A 20,286-nucleotide genomic window follows, 5' to 3' on the forward strand; every position below is an offset into this window, starting at 1 on the left:
CCGACCCCACACAGTTCCATCCATCCAGTGCTGCAACTGTGTGTGGGGAAGAGGGTGGAGAGAGCAGATCGTGGAAGGAAGAATGCGAAGAAATAAAAACACAGTGACATTTCAAAGCATTTTTCCTGGGGGAGAAGAAGGGTCCACAAGGACTCCCGTTCAGCCTAAAATCTGGTACAAGGCTTATGACAAGATGTCTTGGTTTAAAAGACAGGTATCTGCTAGGGAAGGGCGGGACCTCCCCAGGAATGGAGAATTCAAATTCCCTTCCCTCCAAATTATTATAATTTAGAAAATTAAAGGGGCTTTCAGGCAGAGGTATGGGGATGGGAATAGCTGTTCTTTACTTGTATGTATAACAAAGCAAACAAAAACGACAACTACAGCATTAATAACAAAATGGTACCAAGAACCTTGAGGGCTTTGCTTCACAAAACCCAGGGCAGTTTGGTCTCGGTGCCCCTGCAGGACCCTCAGAGCACCAAGCTGGAACAGTGGAAAGTCCTGGGCTGGTGGCTGGAATGGCAGAATGTTCCCAGCAGGCAGGGGCAGGGTGTCCTGGCAGGGTGTCCTGGCAGGGCAGGGCGAGCAGGGTCACACTGTAGCAAAAAGAGCAGTGCCAAAGAAGCCGCGACAGTGGGGCAGGGCTGGCCCAGCTCCAGCAGGGCAGGCCGAGGAGCTCAGAATTCCAGGGCATGCGAGCAGATGATGGTAGATTTCCCTGGACTGGACTTTCTGGTGACAGTGAACTCCTCCTGCAGCAAGCAGCAGCCTGGCCCTGTCCTCTCTGATGCAATACTGAGAGCAAGAGAGTGAAGCTGCCTCCAGCCCTGTCCTTTACCTGCCCCAAAACTCGCATTATCTCCTCCTCCTAGAGTAGCTCTCTGTTGTGGTTTCACATTCGCCAAATTTAAATTATCAACTGGGAGATAGGACTCTGGGAGAAAAGGGCATAACAGGCACAACTTGAGAGCAAAAACATAGATTTTATTAATATGCACTAAAGAAAAAGAGGAAAAAAAATGAGATATTCTGAGACATTCAAACACCTCCCCCCCCCCTCCAAACTGTTCACTTTCCCACTCACCACAGAGAGAAAACTATGATTTTCAGTCAGTTGCAACCATTTAAACACAATCCTACATCACTGTGGGAATACACAAGTCTGAGAGTAAGAAAGACTTAATTAGCATAACTAGTCTGATGACTAGGATGCTGTGGCAAGGACAAACAGAATTTTGAGCTTATGAGAAGATGGGATTAAAACCTGCTTAAGGGAAAAGATTCAGTCAACCCCCTACGATAAAAATGTTGTATAATGCATGAGTTGCTTGTATGATCTTCTAACCTAATTATTGTAGTAGAAATTATTAACCTCACTGAAATGGTATATAAGACTTGGAAAACATGAGTAAAATCGAATTCTGATCATGAATCAGTCTTCTCATCTCTCCATCAATCGCCGATACATCACCTTGGGAGAGGAGCCTCTCTAGGGTTATGGAGAACACGCCACAAGAATAAGGTCTGGTGGCGTTCACAGATCTGCAACCGCCTAGAATTTTTGCAGATTCTGTGCAGTCTCATTCATATAACATCTTTTTATGCTGTTCATGGGCTTCCACGTGTTTGGGGTATCATTTTAAGAATGCTTTTCTAGTACAAAACAGGGATTCTCTTCCATCTCTAAATTCACTTCTATTTCAAAAGAAATAGAAATCTCCTTGTTCTTTCCCAGGAGCCAGGGACATATTCTAATCAAAATTCTCAATTAAACCCCATGTATATCAATACACACAACCCTTTGGCTAGAACTTGCATTCCCTCAAGCAGCATTAGGGTATTACAAAAACAATCCATTTCCCCATAATTCACACCCAGAGAAGTCCGGTCAGAAATGTCCACTTCCTCCATCCCATCTTCCAATAGTCTTTCTCAGTTCTTTCACTGACTTTGTCTCAATGCTGTCTCTCTACATTTCAAATCACTCTGTCTTCCATGGGGGAGGGAAAAGGGTTAAAGTCTGTGCCCAGAGTTTTTTTTTTTTGTTTTGTTTTTTTGGTTTTTTTGTTTTTTGTTTTTTTTTGTTTCTTTTTTTTTTTTTTGGTTTTTTTTTTTTTGGTTTTTTTTTTTTTTTTTGTTTTTTTTTTTGGTTTGTTTTTTTTTTTCCCAGTGGATTCTTGGAGCTTCAAGGCCACAGGTGATGGTGGGGGGAGGAAGGGGGAGAGAGAGTGCATGCTCAGGAACGCTGATGGACAAAACCTTTTCTACCCCTGGTCAGATCTAAAGCAACTCAAACTAGGATCAGCTCCCTGGAGCTCCGGAGAAAAGTTCTTAAAAGTCTCTCCTCCTTCAGATCAGCGGTTCTGGCAACCAAGGCCCAGAGCACGGCCACCGTTGTCCTGGCACAGGGCCAGACTGCTGGTCTGCAGTCCTCCTCCTCCTCTCCCCATCGGAGGAGCCAGGAGGGGACAGAGGGGACACAGGCAGCCTCACCCACTGTCCCACAGGCAGGGCCCCCCTCCCCCCCACCCCCCCGAGGCCTGGCAGTCCTGGCCACGGGAGGCCCAGCCTGAACCCCAACTCATGAGATGGACACCTTCTCACGAGACCTTCTCACAGACCGGAAAAGGAAAGGGAACAAGTCCTGGAACTTATGATTTAAGACTGTGTTTCCAGAGACGTAGAAACGCTCCCATTCGTCAGCCAACCTGTCAATCAGAATCCATGCTAAACCATCACACTCCCATAGACTAAAGTAGTGTAGCCAGGTGCTACAGCTCCTCTCCTTTGGGCCCTTTGTTCTGCCTGAGTACCTATAAGCACCCCAATAGTCAGTTTCCTAGCAACTTATGGGGAAAATTCTATAAGGAAAGAAAAAAAACCAAACCAAATCTAACCCCCAACACAAGAGAAAAACCCTTTCTACGAAGCTAGGCCAAGAAGACTTTCTGCCTAAGCCTGTTAAGAGAAGGTCATGTTTATTAAAGTATAAGGAAAAAGAAAAAACAATGCATATTTAGCAGCCTTGCCAGGCTGTGCAGCAAGTGTGGCTCCCAACAGCGGTAGCAGTTCTGGTGCCACAGGCTATGGCCTCAGCTTGGCCATGGTGGGGCAGAGCTGGAGTGTCCCCTCCACCCAGGAGCTCGGTTACTGGCGCATCTTCTGCCACAGGTTCAGCTCTTTGCCCATGGAGTCCATCCAGTCAACAGCCTGCCCATTGCTCATGCCTGCGAAAAAGGATGGAAAAACTCACTGCTGGAGCAGCCTCCTGCTTGCAGCACAGCAGCCCCAGCAAGGCTGCTGCTGCCCAGAGTTTGATGGGCCTGCAGGCTCCTCACCATTGCCCACCCCCAGACAGACACCCCAAGGAAGTCGTTGCTGGACAGCGGCTCCTGGTCCCAGACCGTCAGTTCCAGGCAGATGTGCTGCAGGTCCTCGGGGTTGATACCGTTGTAGACAAAGGTGTCGCTGTTAGGGACATGAAAGAACAAAGCAGGCTGCAGAAAGGTCATCAGGAAAGCTCTCTTTATTTTTCTGACTCCATCTTATATACACTTTGATCAGAAGGCAAAAGATTGGCTACACAGGTTGCCACCACCTCTTCAACCTCATTGGTGAATATCACCATCAATCATCTTTCTCCTCCCAGAGGAGAAATATGTAAACAAAATAGATAAGTTCTAAAAATATACATTGTTTTCTTGAAGCTTCATGAGAATAAGGTACAAACAATGAAAAGCAGGCAAACTTAGGGCAACAGGAGGTAGGTCTTCACATACCTGAAGGGAGAACAGGCAGCACTTCAACAAGGTCCCCCCACAATTAATCCTCCTAGCTCCCCAAGGCAACCCCAGACCTTCTGGCTCACCAGGACCCTCCTACTTACAGCTCCCATCTCTGGTGGGCACCTCACAACCCACCTGGGCACCACCAGTGGTGCCAGCAGCCATCACCCCCCTGGCTCTCACAGGTTGGAGCACTTCCTGCCCTCATCCCCATAGGCCAGCTGGTGACACTCCTTCACATGAATGAACAGTCTGTGTCTTCTGCTCATAGCTCAGGGAGAAGGAGATGCCCCTGGTGACAGCCATGCTGCCAAAGTTGCCAGCCTCACTGTAAATGCTGACCATGCTCCCCAGTGTGCTCTGGAAGACATGGCAGGGCTGAGCTGGCACAAGATCACTTGACAGTCCCTCTTCATCCTCAGCAAAGTTACTCCCCGTGCCTCTTCTGCACAGCCCCACTCACCTCCCTGTGGCTGGGGATGACCACAGGTGCCTCCCAGCTCCCTGTAAGAGAGTTGAGTCTGCATTTTGCTTCCCTTCTAGGGGAAGAAGCCCCCACACACAAGGCTCTTACCCCTTCCCTCCAGGAGCTGCCTGCCCTGCCTCCCTCCCACTCAACCTGAGGGCACTGCCTTTCTCCTTTACTTCTCCCTGCAGTGGAGCAGAGCACAGCCATGCCATGAGAGCTCACCGAGAAGGTGCCGCTGCGCACGCTGCCCCGGGCCACCCACTGCCAGTGGATGTCCATCAGGTTATCGATGTCCTCCTCCTCTTCCTCCTGCAAGGAGAGAGACAAGCTGCCTGTATGGGGAGTGGTTGGGCACAGCCAGCCAGACACCCAGCTCCTCGAGCTGGCAGCCATCTCCATGGCACTCTGAGGGTCTCACCAGCTCCATGTTGAGGCCAGGGACTGACTTGCTCCTGTCCCCCAAAGAGCCACCTTCCCCCACAAGGTCCTCAGGGTGCAGCTCGATCACGGACTTGGTGTAGTCTGCACAAGAGGTGGTAAGCGGGAGGCAGTGGCACAGAGCAGGACTAGCAGAGCCCTGGTGCTCCCTCACCAAGAGGTTTCCCCAGCCTCTCCCATACACACTGAAAGCCCTTCACAGCCCAGGGAGGAGGAGCTGCCCACCCCAAGCCGTGTTGGCAGCCAAACCCACAGCACCTGTGCATCTCTCACCTACAGGCCTCACCACCTGTCGGGGGTTCTTCTTTAATATTGTTTCGTGCTTGTCCACCAAGGTGCTGCTGTGGGTCCCCATGGTGGCATCCTGGGGAAGAAGAGTCCCTTCAGAGCAGGTCAGGGCTAGGAGCTCTGTGGGGTGCCCAGCCCCATGCCTCAGGACAGGGCTGAGCCTGCTGGAGCAGTGTCACGCACCCGTCCATCAGAGAACATGTTTTTGGAGCGGAGAGGTAAGGTCAGGCTGGAGGAAGCAGGTCCTGCTGGCGCAACAACCTGTTTTCCAGGGATGGCTCTCTCCAGGGAGTTCCTCCTGTGGCAAACACAGAAAGGTCTGTCCCAGGCCACAAGCACAGCTGGCAAAACAAGTGCTGGCCAGGAAGTGCCACTTGAGCTGCCTTGTAGCAGCCTGGGAGCCAAAGACTGTCCCAGTAGGACATGAAATAAAGATGCTTGACTCCAGTCAGAAGGCCGTAGAAATCAGAAGGCTTTATTTACAATTCATTCAGCCCTTTTATAACATGCTGCGCTAAGAAGGCATGTTATTGGTTCATAGGACTGACACCTCTCCTATTGGCTAAGTAACAGAAATAACAAACAACACTTGTTGTTATGGGAAAGGAATATTGTTTACACAAGGTTGTTTTGGGAAAAAGAAAACTGTTGAAAAGTTTCCCTTGGGAAAAGCTAGCAATTCTCAGGCTCAGAAAATATCGGGTCCACAAAGGACCTTTCTGCCCAGGGACAGGCTTCAGCCCAGCCAGAGGAGCCAGCTTTCCCTCACTAGACTGAGAAAAACACACTTCAGATGAAGGTCCCATCCTCTGCCAGCCAGTCTTGCCAAGGACAACCCACCCTGGGATCCTCTCACCTGCCTCCCACATCAGCAGGACTAGGTCTGTAGCTGTCCAGGCTCATGTTTTCCATGGACTCTGTGTCGCTTTTGCCATACCAAGGGTCTGAGGCATCTGGAAACAAACTGCAGACAAGCAAAATCACAGGTATGTCCTGTTTGGCGAGGAGGTTGGTCTGAGAGAGCTTCTGCACCACTGATGATCCACGTGGGTCAGCAAATTCCTCTCAAACCCGCAGAAGATGAGAGCTGTGGTGCCTGGATAATGGGGGACAGCAGGGATTCTTACCTGGACCCCTCTCAGGGTGCAGGGGGGCTCAGCTGCCAGACTGTAGAGGAGCTTTTAGGCTTGCTGAGCTGGGCTTTTTGGAGGAGGGTTTGTCCCACAGTCTCTCTTTTGTTGGCTGGAAGGAGAGAGGCATCAGGAGTAACACTGCTCCAAACTCATTGCCTGGAGCAGGAGTTGCTCCCATCCAGCTCCATACTGGGCAGAGGTGCACAGGGGAAAGCTGGAGCACCCCAGATGGCTGGGCTGCAGGAGAAGGCATCACTGTGGCACCCCTACCTGTGGGCCTGTGCTGCAGGGACAGCCACACCATGTCGCTGCCCAGGTGCTTGGCGAAGCGGTTCACCCTCTGGTCACAGAACCAGTCGCTCATTGTCTTCTTCAGCTCACTGCAGGCCAGGGGGTGGTGGGGGCAGTCAGGGGCAGCAAGGGCTGTCTGATGTGCCCCAACCCACCCTCAGTGCTGCCACAACCCAGGAACACAGACACAGTGGGCAAAATCAGCAGGTCACTGGGCAGACAATTCACTGGGCAGTTGACAGGCTCAGCTACATCCTATCAGGGTCCGCAAATATATGCGGGAAACCTGATGGTTCGTTTTAAGGATCTCAGAGCGCAAAAGACACAGTGGGGTACAACTCAGTTTACTCAATCAAAAATGCACCTTTATTTAGTGCCACCAAATGTGATAGTGGGGAGAGAAATAAAGAATAAAGAATAGTAAGAAAAGATAGAGAAAGAGGGGAAGGGGATTATAGCTACCAACGTGGAGGGACAAGTCCTTGAGGCCGAGATGCTAATAGACCTGATCTTCTCCAGTGGGGTGTACACAAAAGTGAGCGGGGGTCTCCAGAGTTTTACAGGTTGGTTTGGTGGTTTAACATGAATGTGAAAAGTTTTTTTTAAAGGGAAGTTCTAGCATGGATTGTGATTGACAGCTTGACGAATGGGAGTGTTTTGATGTCTCTGGAAACATAGTCTTAAATCACAAGTTCTCAAGTGACTCTTCCCTTTCCTTTTCCGGCCACCAGAAAGGTAACACCATCTCATGAGTCAGGATTCGGGCTGAGCCCCCCGGGGCCAGGACTGCCGGGCCTCGGGGAGAGGGAGGCCCTGCCTGTGGGACAGTGGGTGAGGCTGCCTGTGTCCCCTCTGTCCCCTCCTGGCTCCTCCGATGGGGAGAGGAGGAGGAGGACTGCAGACCAGCAGTCTGGCCCTGCGCCAGGACCATGGTGGCCGTGCTCTGGGCCTTGGTTGCCAGAACCGCTGATCTGAAGGAGGAGAGACTTTTAAGAACTTTTCTCCGGAGCTCCAGGGAGCTGATCCTAGTTTGAGTTGCTTTAGATCTGACCAGGGGTAGAAAAGGTTTTGTCCATCAGCGTTCCTGAGCATGCACTCTCTCTCCCCCTTCCTCCCCCCACCATCACCTGTGGCCTTGAAGCTCCAAGAATCCACTGGGAAAAAAAAAAAAAAAAAAAAACAAAACAAAAAAAAACCAAAAAAAACAAAAAAAAAAAAACTCTGGGCACAGACTTTAACCCTTTTCCCTCCCCCGTGGAAGACAGAGTGATTTGAAATGTAGAGAGACAGCATTGAGACAAAGTCAGTGAAAGAACTGAGAAAGACTATTGGAAGATGGGATGGAGGAAGTGGACATTTCTGACCGGACTTCTCTGGGTGTGAATTATGGGGAAATGGACTGTTTTTGTAATATCCTAATGCTGCTTGAGGGAATGCAAGTTCTAGCCAAAGGGTTGTGTGTATTGATATACATGGGGTTTAATTGAGAATTTTGATTAGAATATGTCCCTGGCTCCTGGGAAAGAACAAGGAGGTTTCTATTTCTTTTGAAATAGAAGTGAATTTAGAGATGGAAGAGAATCCCTGTTTTGTACTAGAAAAGCATTGCTAAAATGATACCCCAAACATGTGGAAGCCCATGAACAGCATAAAAAGCTGTTATATGAATGAGACTGCACAGAATCTGCAAAAATTCCAGGCGGTTGCAGATCTGTGGCTTTGAAAGCCATCAGACCTTATTCTTGTGGCATGTTCTCCATAACCCTAGAGAGGCTCCTCTCCCACAGTGATGTAGGATCGTGTTTAAATGGTGGCAACTGACTAACAATCATAGTTTTCTCTTTGTGGTGAGTGGGAAAGTGAACAGTTTGGAGGGGGGAGGGGGAAGGTGTTTGAATGTCTCAGAATGTCTCAATTTTTTTTCCTCTTTTTTTTTAGTGTATATTAATAAAATCTATCTGGTTTTACTTTTAAGTTGTGCCTGTTTTGCCTTTTTGTCCCAAAGTCCTATCTCCCAGTTGATAAACAAAATTTGGCAAATCTTAAACCACAACATAAATGGTGCGTTGGCCAGGAAACCAAATTGAAACCACAACAGTTGGTCAAGGCGGGGACCAGAGCAAGTAACACAGAGCCAAAGCAGGAGCCACCTGTGTTGAGGCAAAGCGAGGGGCACAGAGCCAGAGCGGGAACCACCCGTGTTGAGGTTGGGTGCTCAGGAACAAGCTGCACATCGTACACGTCCGTATTCTGGTATGGACAGACCAGTTTAGGCAAGTAGCCTTGGCTCAGTCCACTGTGACCAGTTCCATTGTTCTTGCACTCCGTTCTCATGGAGATGCATACCAATCCTTTGAGACTTGGCAAACGTTCCGCCTCAGCCAGGCCAGGGGCTCCTTTCAGAGTCTGGGGTCTCACTCCTCAATCATTAGAGACAGTTGAGAGGCATATCACATCCTTGGACAGACTCTGACACATCCTCAGCAAACATGGGAGCAAGCCAAGTTTTGTAGGATAGGGGAGGCCAAAAGGGAGGAAACCTGGGAGGCTTGAAACACAGGCTGTGCAAGGGGCACAGGGGGATGCTGCAGTCAAGTCAGAGGGGTAAAGGAACAGGGTGAACATGGAGACAAAAGAGTGGGGTATGACCCATTTCTCCATCACCCAAACATGGGAACCCTCTCCAGGAGTGACAGCAGAGCAAGCTGCCCTGGAGAAGACCAGCCAGGCTAGAAAAGGCTGGCCATGGAGCATGCATCAAGCTGAGGCAACTGAGAAGAGAAAAGGGACAGGAGGCATATACAGAATGTGTCTGCCACTTGTCCTGGCTACTCATGCCTCCTTGGTGCAGACTTTGCAGCGCCAGGAGCCGCTGGGGCTGTAGGAACGGCAGTCCTGACACACCAAGTGGTTGCAGCCCCGGCAAGTGTTGGCCTTGGGGCTGATGCGGCCCAGGCTCTGCTGGTAGCGGGCGCAGGTCCGCTCACTGTAGCGCTGGCTGCCTCGCTTGGGTCCCTTGCGCCGGATCTCGAGCAGCTCATTTTTCAAGCGCCTGCTCAGACCCGACACCGGGAACTGTCAGAGGCGCCCCGGGACCGCGGGAGACACCCATCATTCACGCTCTCACTCATCCACCCGCTTCCAGAGCAAAGCGGGGAACCAGCTCCTGCCCAGCTCCAGCCGCGTTCGCACCTGATCCTTCTCTGCTTTTCGGAGCTCCTCGTCGCGCTTCAGGACCTGCAGGATCAAATCTCTCTCCACGTCCGACAGGAAGGACAGATCCACAGCCTCCGACATCGCTCCACCCGGGATGGCTGGCTCTCACCGGATGCCAGCTAAGGACATGCCAGCTGCTAGGCCGAGTCCCGCCCCCGAGGTGCCCCGTGCCCGGGGCTAGACGGGATCGCGGCGCCCAGGACACCGGCTCACCCGCCGTCTCCACCGCCCTGCCCCGGGCTGCGCTCGGGACGCCTGCCAGCCCCGCCGCCCCGGTGACCGTAGCCAGCTCCATGGGACCGGGCTGACGCCCAGCACCCACGGGCAGGCGCTGCAGGAAGGAGCCGCCCCGGGCTGCCCCTCCCACGAACGCACCGGGGCTGGGAGCTGCCCGACCCTGAGGAGTCGCCGGGAGCGGACACGCACGAGGACCTGCGGCAGGGACAGGATCCAGCTCGCAGGCGGCGGCACCAGGACCCGGGCGGCCGCGGCCGCTCCAGCCTCGACGGAGCCGGAGAGCTTGCTTGGGGGCTGCAGCCGCTCCCCGCCCGGGTCGGCGGAACCGGCGGGAGGGACCTTCCCTCCCGGGGAGGAGGAGGCGGCGGGACGGACCCCAGGCTCTTCTCTGTCGGGGAAAGGGGGGCCTGGAGCCGGTGGCACCGCGCTCTCAGCGCGGCCACCGGGGCTGGGAACTGCCCCCGCCCCGGGACACCGCGGTTCGACCCCTGGACCACAGAGGGACTCCTGGCTCCCCCCGACTCCCCACCAGCCGAGGGATCCCCGTCCTCGGAAGAAGCTTCGGTACCCCCGCCAGCGGAGCGTCGCCCGATCCCACGATCCTCCCGGTGCCTGCAGCGGCTCCGGCTGGCGCCTCCCGGCAGCGGGAGAGGGGAGCCGGGAGGGGAGGGCCGTGCCAGTGCCTCAAAGGAGCCGCTCCAGCAGCACCTCCGACCCCGACGGGGCGGCCCGTGCGGGAGGCGGTGCCCGCTCCCTCCAGTCCTTTTTCCCGCCCGATCACCCCCGGGAGAGCTGCGGCTCCAGCCCCGCGGGCCGGTGCCCCACGGCCCTGACTGGGTGGGCGGCTTCTCCCGAAGAGCACAGAGCGCACCCACACCCGAACTGCGGGGAACCCCCCGGGATCCCCAAGGAGGAGTGTTGGTAAAGATGGGGCAGGAAGGGCTTATGGATATGATTGTCTGGTAAGAAATACTGGAGATATAAAATCTGTGAGTGAAATGGAAATGAAGGCCAGCTTTGAGATGTAGGCATGGCAGGCAGGAGGACAGTGTTTAACTGGAGATAGGTTGAAGGACAGAAAACAAAAGAACCCAAGAATGCAGTCCGTCTCCATCCTGCCAAGGAATCAAGGAAAAAGTAGATAAGAAGAGTAGTCTTTAGAGATTAGAATATAGGATGATATGGTAATTTAGTAGTTCTCGTAGGTTGCATGCAAAGTTTGTAGGTTTTCTATCTTGCGCTGGTTGGTCACTGTAAATTAGAATATTCAACACAAAAGGAGATATAATGTGTTGTAACAAGGTCCTCGCTCTTACTCTCTTACCTCTTACTCTCTTGCTCCTTCCCCTCTCGCCGCTCTCCTTTTTCCCTACTCTTTTCCCTGCGCTCTATTACTTCTCTTGCCCGCTCTCTCCCTCTGCTTCTTCTACCTCTCTCTCTTCTACCACCCTGACCCTGGCACTCTTCTTACCTCCCTTACCTCATACCCCCTCTCTCTCCCTCTCTCTTTAAGGGCTTTGCTTCAGCCGAGGCTGGTGGCTGAAAGCAGGCCCTCTTTACCCACGACCCTTGCAATAAAACCACGTGTTTCTAGAATATCTCAGGTCTGCAGAGTTCCTTTGTCCCTGCCGTCCACGGATGCCTCTACAGAGGAGCCCCAGGGCTGCGGCCATGGTGTCCTCCCGCCGCAAGGCTCCAGCCGCTGCCCTTGTCCTTCGTAGCAGAGATACGGTCCCCGCAGGGGGCCTCGTCCCTGTCCCTGCAGCACAGGCACCAGGGGAAGAACCCTGAGCACACGCAGACGGACGAAGCATGGGGCTCCACCCGTGGGGAGGTGGTTTCTCACCAGGCAGGACACCGGGGGAAGCCACCTGGGTACAGCCCCAAGGCAAACAAGAGAACGCGGCTCTGCCTACACTTTCGGCCTCACCCCAGGGACGGGAGAGCCAGAGGCTCCCAGCCCTGTGGGAAGTGATGGGACACTGACACAGTGGAAAAAAAACACAGAGACATCAAAAGGCCAGCCAGCGGGAGCTTCCGCTTGGGCCAGGGGTTCACTCAATCATGAGTACACAATAGAGGGCTTTGGGCTTGCAGGCAGACAATACCACAGAGGCTTTGCTCCCTGAGACCCTCCACACATCACCCTAGGACCCAAATTTCCCAGGCCAGACCCCCACGCTTGCAGCAGTGTTCAGGTTTTAACTGGACACCAACAAGTGGTGAGAAACATCTTTATTTCTGAAAAAAAAAAAAAAAAAATAGGAAGAAAATGAGATGAACAGACTTGTTTCCAGTATATTAAAAAAACATGCTGGTAAATACAGGCACAAAGCTTGTCCCTGACCTGCTGAAAAAAACCCAGCGGGAACCCAAGGCTTTTCAGCACTGTGGCTCTCTCCTGTGTGAAAATGGGGCGCAAGGTGCTACCATGTGTCCAAGACCTGGGTAGCGACTGGCAGAGCCAGGGCAGAATACCTGAGCAGAACTCTGAGCCCCAGCTTGCTCCATCCTTGTGTGGATTCTGAAGGGATCTGCCATGGGTGCACAACCATGTGTGCCCTGGACATGGGAGGCACTGCTGGGCAGTGCTGCCACCTGGAAACTAGTGAAATATGGGGTTGGAAAACTAGAGGATATTAATCATAGAAATTAGAAGATATTGATTAAAGGATAGGCATTCAGATGGTGTGTATTGCTGCTCTTCGAAGGAAGAGACAGGGCTGTGTGTAAAGAACAGCAAGGAGTAATGCAAAGATGCCTGATAAGGGGAGGGGATGCTTACCAGAACAAAAGACAAGAATACAAGATTACCAGAAACACTGAGGTAGCAAGGTCCTTGGGCCCCCAGGACCAGATAAACCCGGCCTTAGAGCTTGGACTGTGACCAGAGGATCAGTGAGCATGCACAAGGCAGCAAGGTCAGAAGTTCATCTCTGAGGAAGACTATTCTTCTTCATCTCTGAAGACCCCCGAGAGGATCACCAGAGACACCTGTGCAGGCAAAAAGGACCAATAAGACAATTAACATACGAAGCAGGGAGAGAAGTCAAGGAATGTATATGCATAGGTGTATTGCGAAACTTGATGCATATGTAACATTCTAGAGGTTAAAGGAGAATAGGAGTGAGCAAGGGGCTGCGCATGCCTTTGGGAGCTATCCCGCATTGCACCCAGCACTGAATAAATCACATACCTAAAGTCTTTCTGCATATCACTAGGGGACATAAGGCACATCCAGGCTGGCAGTAGGACACTGCTTGTAGCATCTCCCTGCCCCTGGTGCTTGATACCACCCTTCCATGGGAGCTGGAGCCCCAGCAGTGCCCATGCCCTACTAAATGGGCAGCACTGGCTGGCACTTGAGGTCCAGAACGAGGTGTGGTGCATAGGACTTCACTGCCTCGATGTGCAGGACGCTGGTGCGCCACAGTCACCCATGCAGCTCTGTCAGCAGCCCCTGGATCTGTGTGGCCGTGGCTTCAGCCCACCTCTGCCATTCAGGCCTGAGCCTGGCCCACAGCGTCTCCTCCCCACTGTCCTCTTTTGGGTGCTGTGCCTCTCCCCCAGGGCTGGCTGCCTCTGGAGAGCCCCGCTCAGCCAGCAGCACCGCGGTCTGTGGCAGGGCCAGCACGAGGGGAGTCTCCACATTGTGGTGGATGTGGAGAACCCCACCCATGTCCTTCTTCAGTACGCAGCAAGCCACCAACCAGCCTTCCTCCAAGCTGGGAATCAGCCCCAGGTTCACCCTGTCTGCCACATCCCGCAGCTGCAGCTGGGAGGAGAGAGGTGAGGGGAGGCCACCTGGGAGGGGGGCCCGCGGCCAGGTGGCAGCACTAACCTGCCGGCTGTCCGCAGTGTGGATGTGGCAGTGATCCCGCATCCCGTTCAGCAGCAGGGTCCTGTGCAGGGCCTCCATGGCGTGGCTGTTCCACTCACAGGCACTCACAAAGGCAGCTCCCGCGTGCACCAGGAATGGCAGCGTGAAAAAGCCGATGCCTGCAGGCAGGAGGTGGCAATGGCTGAGGGCAGGGACTTGCAGAGATCCACACTCCTCCCTGAGGGCAGGGCAGGATGCACACTGCCACCCTGGCTCTCCAAGTCTGCTTTGTTCTGTGTTGGAAAAAGCCCAAACACTAGAAAAATGGAAATTTATCCCTTCCTCTTCTGCAAAAGCAAAATCTGCCTTGAAAAATGTTTAGAGGAGCTTATTTTACCTTCAGTCTTTGGCCATCAGTTTGAGACCTGCCCAGCTCTGCAAAAGTGTCCAGATTACCATTTAGTTTGATTAATCCAGAGCAGTTTTGTGGGTGCCATGTCCTTTCAGTGTGACACAAACTGGAAGCACTAACTTCCTTAAGCACAAACATTGGCGAATCTTTCCCCTGTATCCAAGTGTTTCCCCAAACCAGCACTAGGTATAGAGCCTGAGTACAGGACATCCTAAGTGTCCAAAGGCTGCAGGGACACAGGCAGGACAGCAGTGCCAGGACAGCTGAAGGGCTCACAGACAAGACAGAAGCTCTAAACCTGAGTATTTTTCATTCCAAGCTGGAAATGACATTTCATGTCTACCTGGATGCCATCAGCACCTGCTCCCCCACCTCCTCCATCCCTGTTACCTGCGTAGAGATCCACCAGGACCTCTCCGGAGCAGGTCAGTGAGGCCACACACAGCTTCTCAGTGATGTTGCCCGGGGAGAACATGCACTTGGTCACACCGAAGGTGTACCTGGAAGACCCCGCCCAGATAGTGAGGGCAGTCCCTTCCCCACACCAGCCGCATCCTGCAGCTCCTGCCCACCTGATCCTGTTGTCCACGTGCTCCACTCAGCTATGCTGGCCCAGCAGTAGGGTGACGCTGGGGGTCCGTATGCCATCCGGCATCACCCGTCCTCGCCTGGCCCCCAAAGCTGAGGCAACCGTCTCCCAGAGCGCCGAGCCTGCAACACACCATCCCGGGAGATTTGGGCAATGCGGGCAGCTCGGCGGGCAGGACTGGGGCGGGCAGGCCCTGCTCGCCCTTACCTGGCCTTTCCCAGGGCGCAGCCTTGAAGCTGTCCTCGCTCAGCAGCACCAGGTCCCCGTGCCTCTGCCAGGCGTGAGGCACATCCCGCTCCAGCTCCTCCGACCAGCTCGCACCCAGCAGCCGCCGCAGCTCATCCCACAGCTTCTGGTCAGGCGTGCGCCGGTGGGCGGCCCTGGAGGGGACAGGATCCTGCAGCAGGGACGTGGCAGTGGGGCTCAGTGCCCACCGCCCCACGCAGGGCTCAAGGCAAGGCAGCTCGGCCCACCTGGATCCGGACCAGCTCACAGGGCATCTCCGGGGGCAGGCAGAGCTGGGAGAGCTTCTTCTCCAGCACGGGCAGGGCCACGAGGCCCCCTAGCACCCGCTGCAGCTGGTAATGCCCGTCCGAGAGCTTCTCTTCTTCCAGACGTTCCCTGTAAGGCAAGGCATGACCAGGCCCCTGACGGCCCCGCAGACTTTCTTGCTGCCGGAGCAGCACAGGGCTCCCATTCCCCCTCGTTCCCACTGTCCCTCACCTGAGGCGCTGGGGCTGCCCGGAGGCCGGCTCTCGGTGAAATGAATGAAATGTAAGAAATTCCCTTTTTTGACACAGTCTGTCATTTGTTAAGAAAGTTATGCTGTTTAAAATGTTATGCCAGTTGTAACCTGTCTGTTAAGAAAGTTATGCTGTTTGTACCAAAATTTGTACCCTCAAAACCTTATTCCAAGTTGTATACCCCCTCTAAAAACCCGGGTTCCCTTCCCCTTCCGTCGGGCTAGGCTGTCCCCATTCCCCACCAGCTCCTCAAACTGCCGGCCCCGCCTAATAGGAAAATCCAAGGACTTCCATGGTGCACCGCTCCAAACCGAAGTGCAGTTGCCGGCAAGCGGACCCAAAAGCCGGGACCCAGCACAAAATCCAGATAAAAGGGAGACACTACAACACCGAGAAGACCCTCAGCTACCTAAGGACTGAATTCTGCTTCTGCCGCCTCGCCATAACCACAAAGAGACTGGGAAGAAGTAACGCCCCTAGACCACACGAGCCCAATTGAGTTCCTGGGGATTCCCGCGAGGCAGGAACTCCCGACTCTGCTGCGGGGAGAGCAGCAGATTCGCCTAACACCTGATCCTCAGCGGCGACAGGAGCGAGAACGGCGACAGGAGCAGCGGCGGCGCAGGCGACCCCTTGAGTTCCCCCTTGAAAGAGCTGACTAATAAAGGCTTTTAAAAGGAGCAGGTCTCCTGGCCCGTTTATAACAATTTGAGGGCTCGCCGGGATCTAAGCCACGCCCAGAAGAGGACCAGGATGGGAAGGCGCAGCCCGACCTCGGACCTCCTGGACAGCTGGACATCCCGGACCAGAGGACGACGCTCGCCAGCCTTGTGGGACGCCACTGAGGAGCATCGGTAAGAACAACAAGTGGCGGGAGTGGAGACGAGCGAGTGTGGAGTGAATGAGGGGGGGGAGCCGGCAACTCGGACCCCCCAAAGCAGGAAGCGAGTGAACTGAGAGAGACTGAGGCGTCTCCAGGGGCATAGGCGCCCCCCTCTGGACGTGCGGAGGAGAGAGTGAGTGGCACGTCAAAGAAGTGGGTGGCAGAAAAGGCTTAGGCCAATTTCAACCGTGCGAAAGGGCTCGAGCAGTAGGAAGCATGCACCACACTGGCTGAGGTTATAGCTGGGACTGTCACAGGAGACTAGCGCTGGCTGGGGTAGCAGCTGGAACCCTAAGGGTGGGTTGCCCAGGCTACTTTCAGGGCTTGTGAGTTGGCACTGGCTGGGGTAACTACTGGGGTGTGGGGAGAGAAAGAGAGCACTGTCTGAGGCTACGGCCCAGAACGTCTGAGTACCGGCTGGGGTAGCAAAGATAGGCTGCTTTCGGGGTGCTTTGGAGACTGGCTGGGGTAGCTGTCGGGGTGCTGGGATAAAAGAGTCTGCATTGGTCGAGGGTACCCAGAGAAGAGGTACGCTGTCCGGGTGCAGAGGAGTAAGAGTTAGGGGAGTCCCAGAGTGTGAGGGACTTTTAGGTAGGGGTAGTGGCTGAGGCCCTAAGGGCGGGTCACCAGGCTACCTGTGGAGCATTCCGAGCACTGGCAGGGGTAGTGCCCAAACCCTAAGAGAGGGTCCCTGGGGCTACTTACGAGTGTTCAAAGAGTGAGTGAGAGTTAAAATTTGGGTTGCCCGCCTTTAAACTTGTGTGTGTGTAGGGGCACCTTAAAGAAGTTTAGTTAAAACAAGGTCAGATAATTTTGCTTTGTGTTGCCCTGAAGTAAAGTTTCTGTCAGGGTAAAAGCACCGTAGTTTTTATTTGAAACCCAGTGAAAATGGGGGCGTACATAAGTAGAGTGGAGCCAGTTGAAGAGAAAAGAGAGAAAAAGATAAGAAATATTCCACCAGACAGTCCACTAGGACAAATGTTAGAACTATGGGAGGTTGATGAGGCCACTAAAAGCTTAGACAGAATCAAGATGATCCATTATTGCATAGAAGCTTGGCCTAACCTAAATTTACCTGCAAAATGGCCATGGTGTGGAACTAGAGACCCCTGGATGTGTTCACAATTAACTCAATACTTGAAATCTCGAGGAGATTCAAGTATTGAACAGATACTCTATGCTATCTGTTGGCAAAAACAAGTAGTCAAAAATAAAACAACAAAAATATGTAAGTTACAGCAAGGGAAACAAAGGAATGAAAAGCAGGAGAACCAAAAAGAAGCTAGCCATAATTGGGACCCCTTAGAACATTTGCCTCCTCCTACAGTTTATCCCGAAGTAATCCTCCAACCTCACCTAAAAATCATACCTTCCCAAACTGTAATCCCTGTTCCTTCCCCAGCTTACCCCCCTCCAATTTATAACCCCTCTTACCCTCTGGCATTCCCTAACACTGCTCTAACCTCCTCTCCTTCACCATCCACAATCCCTGCACCCCCTCACAGCTGGGAGTTAGGTCTGGCTCCTAACAATGCATCCTGTCAGGCAATAAAAAACCCAGAAAGACCTTACAGTAACACCAGGTAAAAAACCAAACTCTTTCCCCTAAGGGAGGTCCCATTGGGTGGGGCAGTTGGAGGAATAGGATTTGTCAATACACCTTTAACAGTGTCAGAAGTCAGAAGTTTTAAGAAAGAGCTGGGGAATCTAGTTGAAAACCCAGTGAGAATTGCCAACCAAATTGACCAGATTTTGGGCCCAAATATTTATACATGGGGAGAACTAAACTCCATCTTAAATATACTATTCAATCCAGACGAGGTTCGGCTGGTTAGGGCAGCAGGAATGCGCATCTGGGAAAGAGAAAACCGAATGGGCCCCCCCAGTGACCAGAATTTGCCAATAGCTGACCCAGGGTGGGACCCAAACAGAGGAGAAGGGAGGAGAAATATGGAAGATTATAGAAACCGAATGATAAGAGGTATTAAAGAATCAGTTCCCCGGAGTAGCAACACCAAATTAGCTTTTAACAGGACCCAAGAGAAAGATGAAACCCCAGCAGCCTGGCTGAGCAGGCTCAGATGGAATTTCCAGCAATGTTCTAATTTGGATCCAGATAGCCCAGAGGGACAGATATTATTAAAATTGCAGTTTGTCACAAAATCCTGGCCAGATATCAAAAGAAAACTTGAAAAGATGAAAGACTGGCAAGACCGAGAAATAAATGAATTATTAAGGGAAGCCCTAAGAGTATACCTTAGGAGAGAAGAAGAAAAAACAAAGGCAAAAACCAGGATTATGGTAGCCGTGGCCAGGGAAAGTGTAAAGGATCTCAGAAAGGATACTAAGAGTGAAAGAAACACAAAATCTTTACCAGGAAAGGTAAGAGAAAGGAACCCACCACCTTGGGATACTCTTCAGAGACCAGGAGAGACCCGAGCCTGTTATTATTGTGGAGAAATAGGACACTTTAAGAAACATTGCAAAAAAATGTCATTTGATGAGACTGTCGTGGGGGAACAAGAGGCATTAGAAAAATTATTGAGGAAAGAGGTCAAGGAGGATTGGGAGTGTCATGGGCTCTATGTGTTAGGGGACCCCACGAAACATCAAGAAGGGCCCATAGTAAATTTTGAAATTGAAGTAGGTCCCCAACATGAAGAGTTTGAGTTTTTAGTGAATACTGGTGCAGATAAATCATGTATTAACCGACTTCCAGTTAAAATTGCGATTAGAAGAAAGACATGTGAAGTCCTAGGAGCAGAAGGGGAGCCTTTCAAGGCTTCAGTTATAAAAAATGTAGAAATTAAAGAAAATTCCAAAAGATGTGTCACTAATTCAATATATCTACCCAAAGTAGACAGTAACCTGCTGGAAAAGGACCTGCAAGTTCAGTTAGGAGTAAGGATTCTTCCTAGAAAAGGAAGAATGGTGCTACAAATCATGAGGCTGACTGTTAGAGACTTAGGGGAAGTCAGGCCAGAGGTCTGGGCTGAGGAGAGAAAATATGGATATTTAGATATCCCACCTATAGAAATAAAAATACAAGAAAAGACACCTCCTATAAGGGTCAGGCAATATCCTATTTCTCTAGAAGGGAAAAAAGGACTAACCCCAATTATAACCCATCTACTCACAGAAGGAATATTAAAACCTTGTATGTCACCCCACAACACTCCTGTTCTGGCTGTAAAAAAGGTAGTGCAAAACCTAAGAGAAGTGAACAAAAAGACAATTACCAGGCACCCGGTGGTACAAAACCGCTACCCGCTCCTGGGCAGGATTCCTGGAGAGCAGTCCTGGTTTACTGTAATAAATCTAAGGGATGCTTTTTGGACCTGTCCTTTGGCAGAGGGGGGCCGAGATTGGTTTGCGTTTGAGTGGGAGTGCCCTGAAAGTAAGAGAGGGCAGCAACTGAGATGGACTCGTCTTCCTCGGGGGTCCACTGAAAGCCCAAACCTCTTCGGACAAGCCCTAGAAGAGTTACTGAGACAGTTTATCCCTAAAAACGGTGTGCAAATCCTGCAGTATGTAGATGACCTCCTAATGTCGGGGAAAAAGCAGGATGAAGTGAAGGGAACCAGTATTAATCTACTGAATTTTCTGGGGGAAAAAGGCCTCAAAGTGTCAAAGAACAGACTGCAGTTTATAGAATCGTGGGTCACCTGCTTCAGACACCTCATTGGGGAAGGGTGTAAGAAATTAAGCCCTGAGAGAATCTCAGGTATGCTCTCAGTCCCAGCTCCAACCACAAAGAAAGATACAAGAAAATTATTAAGACTATTTGGTTATTGCAAGCTGTGGGAAAAAAAAATATTCCCAAAGTATTAAATTTCTATATGAGAAATTAGTCCAACCTGAACCTGTGAAATGGACAGATAGAGATGAAGAACAGTTGAAAGACCTAAAAACAAAATTGTCTTCAGCCCCTGTCCGGAGTCTCCCAGACCTTAAGAAAAAGTTTGACCTATTCATTAAC

At 52.0% G+C, this 20,286-nt stretch overlaps 2 pseudogenes; both read right to left on the reverse strand.

Moving 5' to 3' along the window:
* Window positions 1-3,751: 3,751 nt before the first annotated feature.
* On the reverse strand, window positions 3,752-9,761 carry LOC136374684 (synaptotagmin-like protein 4; annotated as a pseudogene).
* Window positions 9,762-13,086: 3,325 nt separating this feature from the next.
* On the reverse strand, window positions 13,087-16,223 carry LOC136374685 (tRNA wybutosine-synthesizing protein 2 homolog; annotated as a pseudogene).
* Between the last annotated feature and the right edge of the window lie 4,063 nt (window positions 16,224-20,286).

Source organism: Sylvia atricapilla (genome assembly GCF_009819655.1).
Source record: "Sylvia atricapilla isolate bSylAtr1 chromosome W unlocalized genomic scaffold, bSylAtr1.pri scaffold_60_arrow_ctg1, whole genome shotgun sequence".
NCBI classification, from domain to species: Eukaryota; Metazoa; Chordata; class Aves; order Passeriformes; family Sylviidae; genus Sylvia; species Sylvia atricapilla.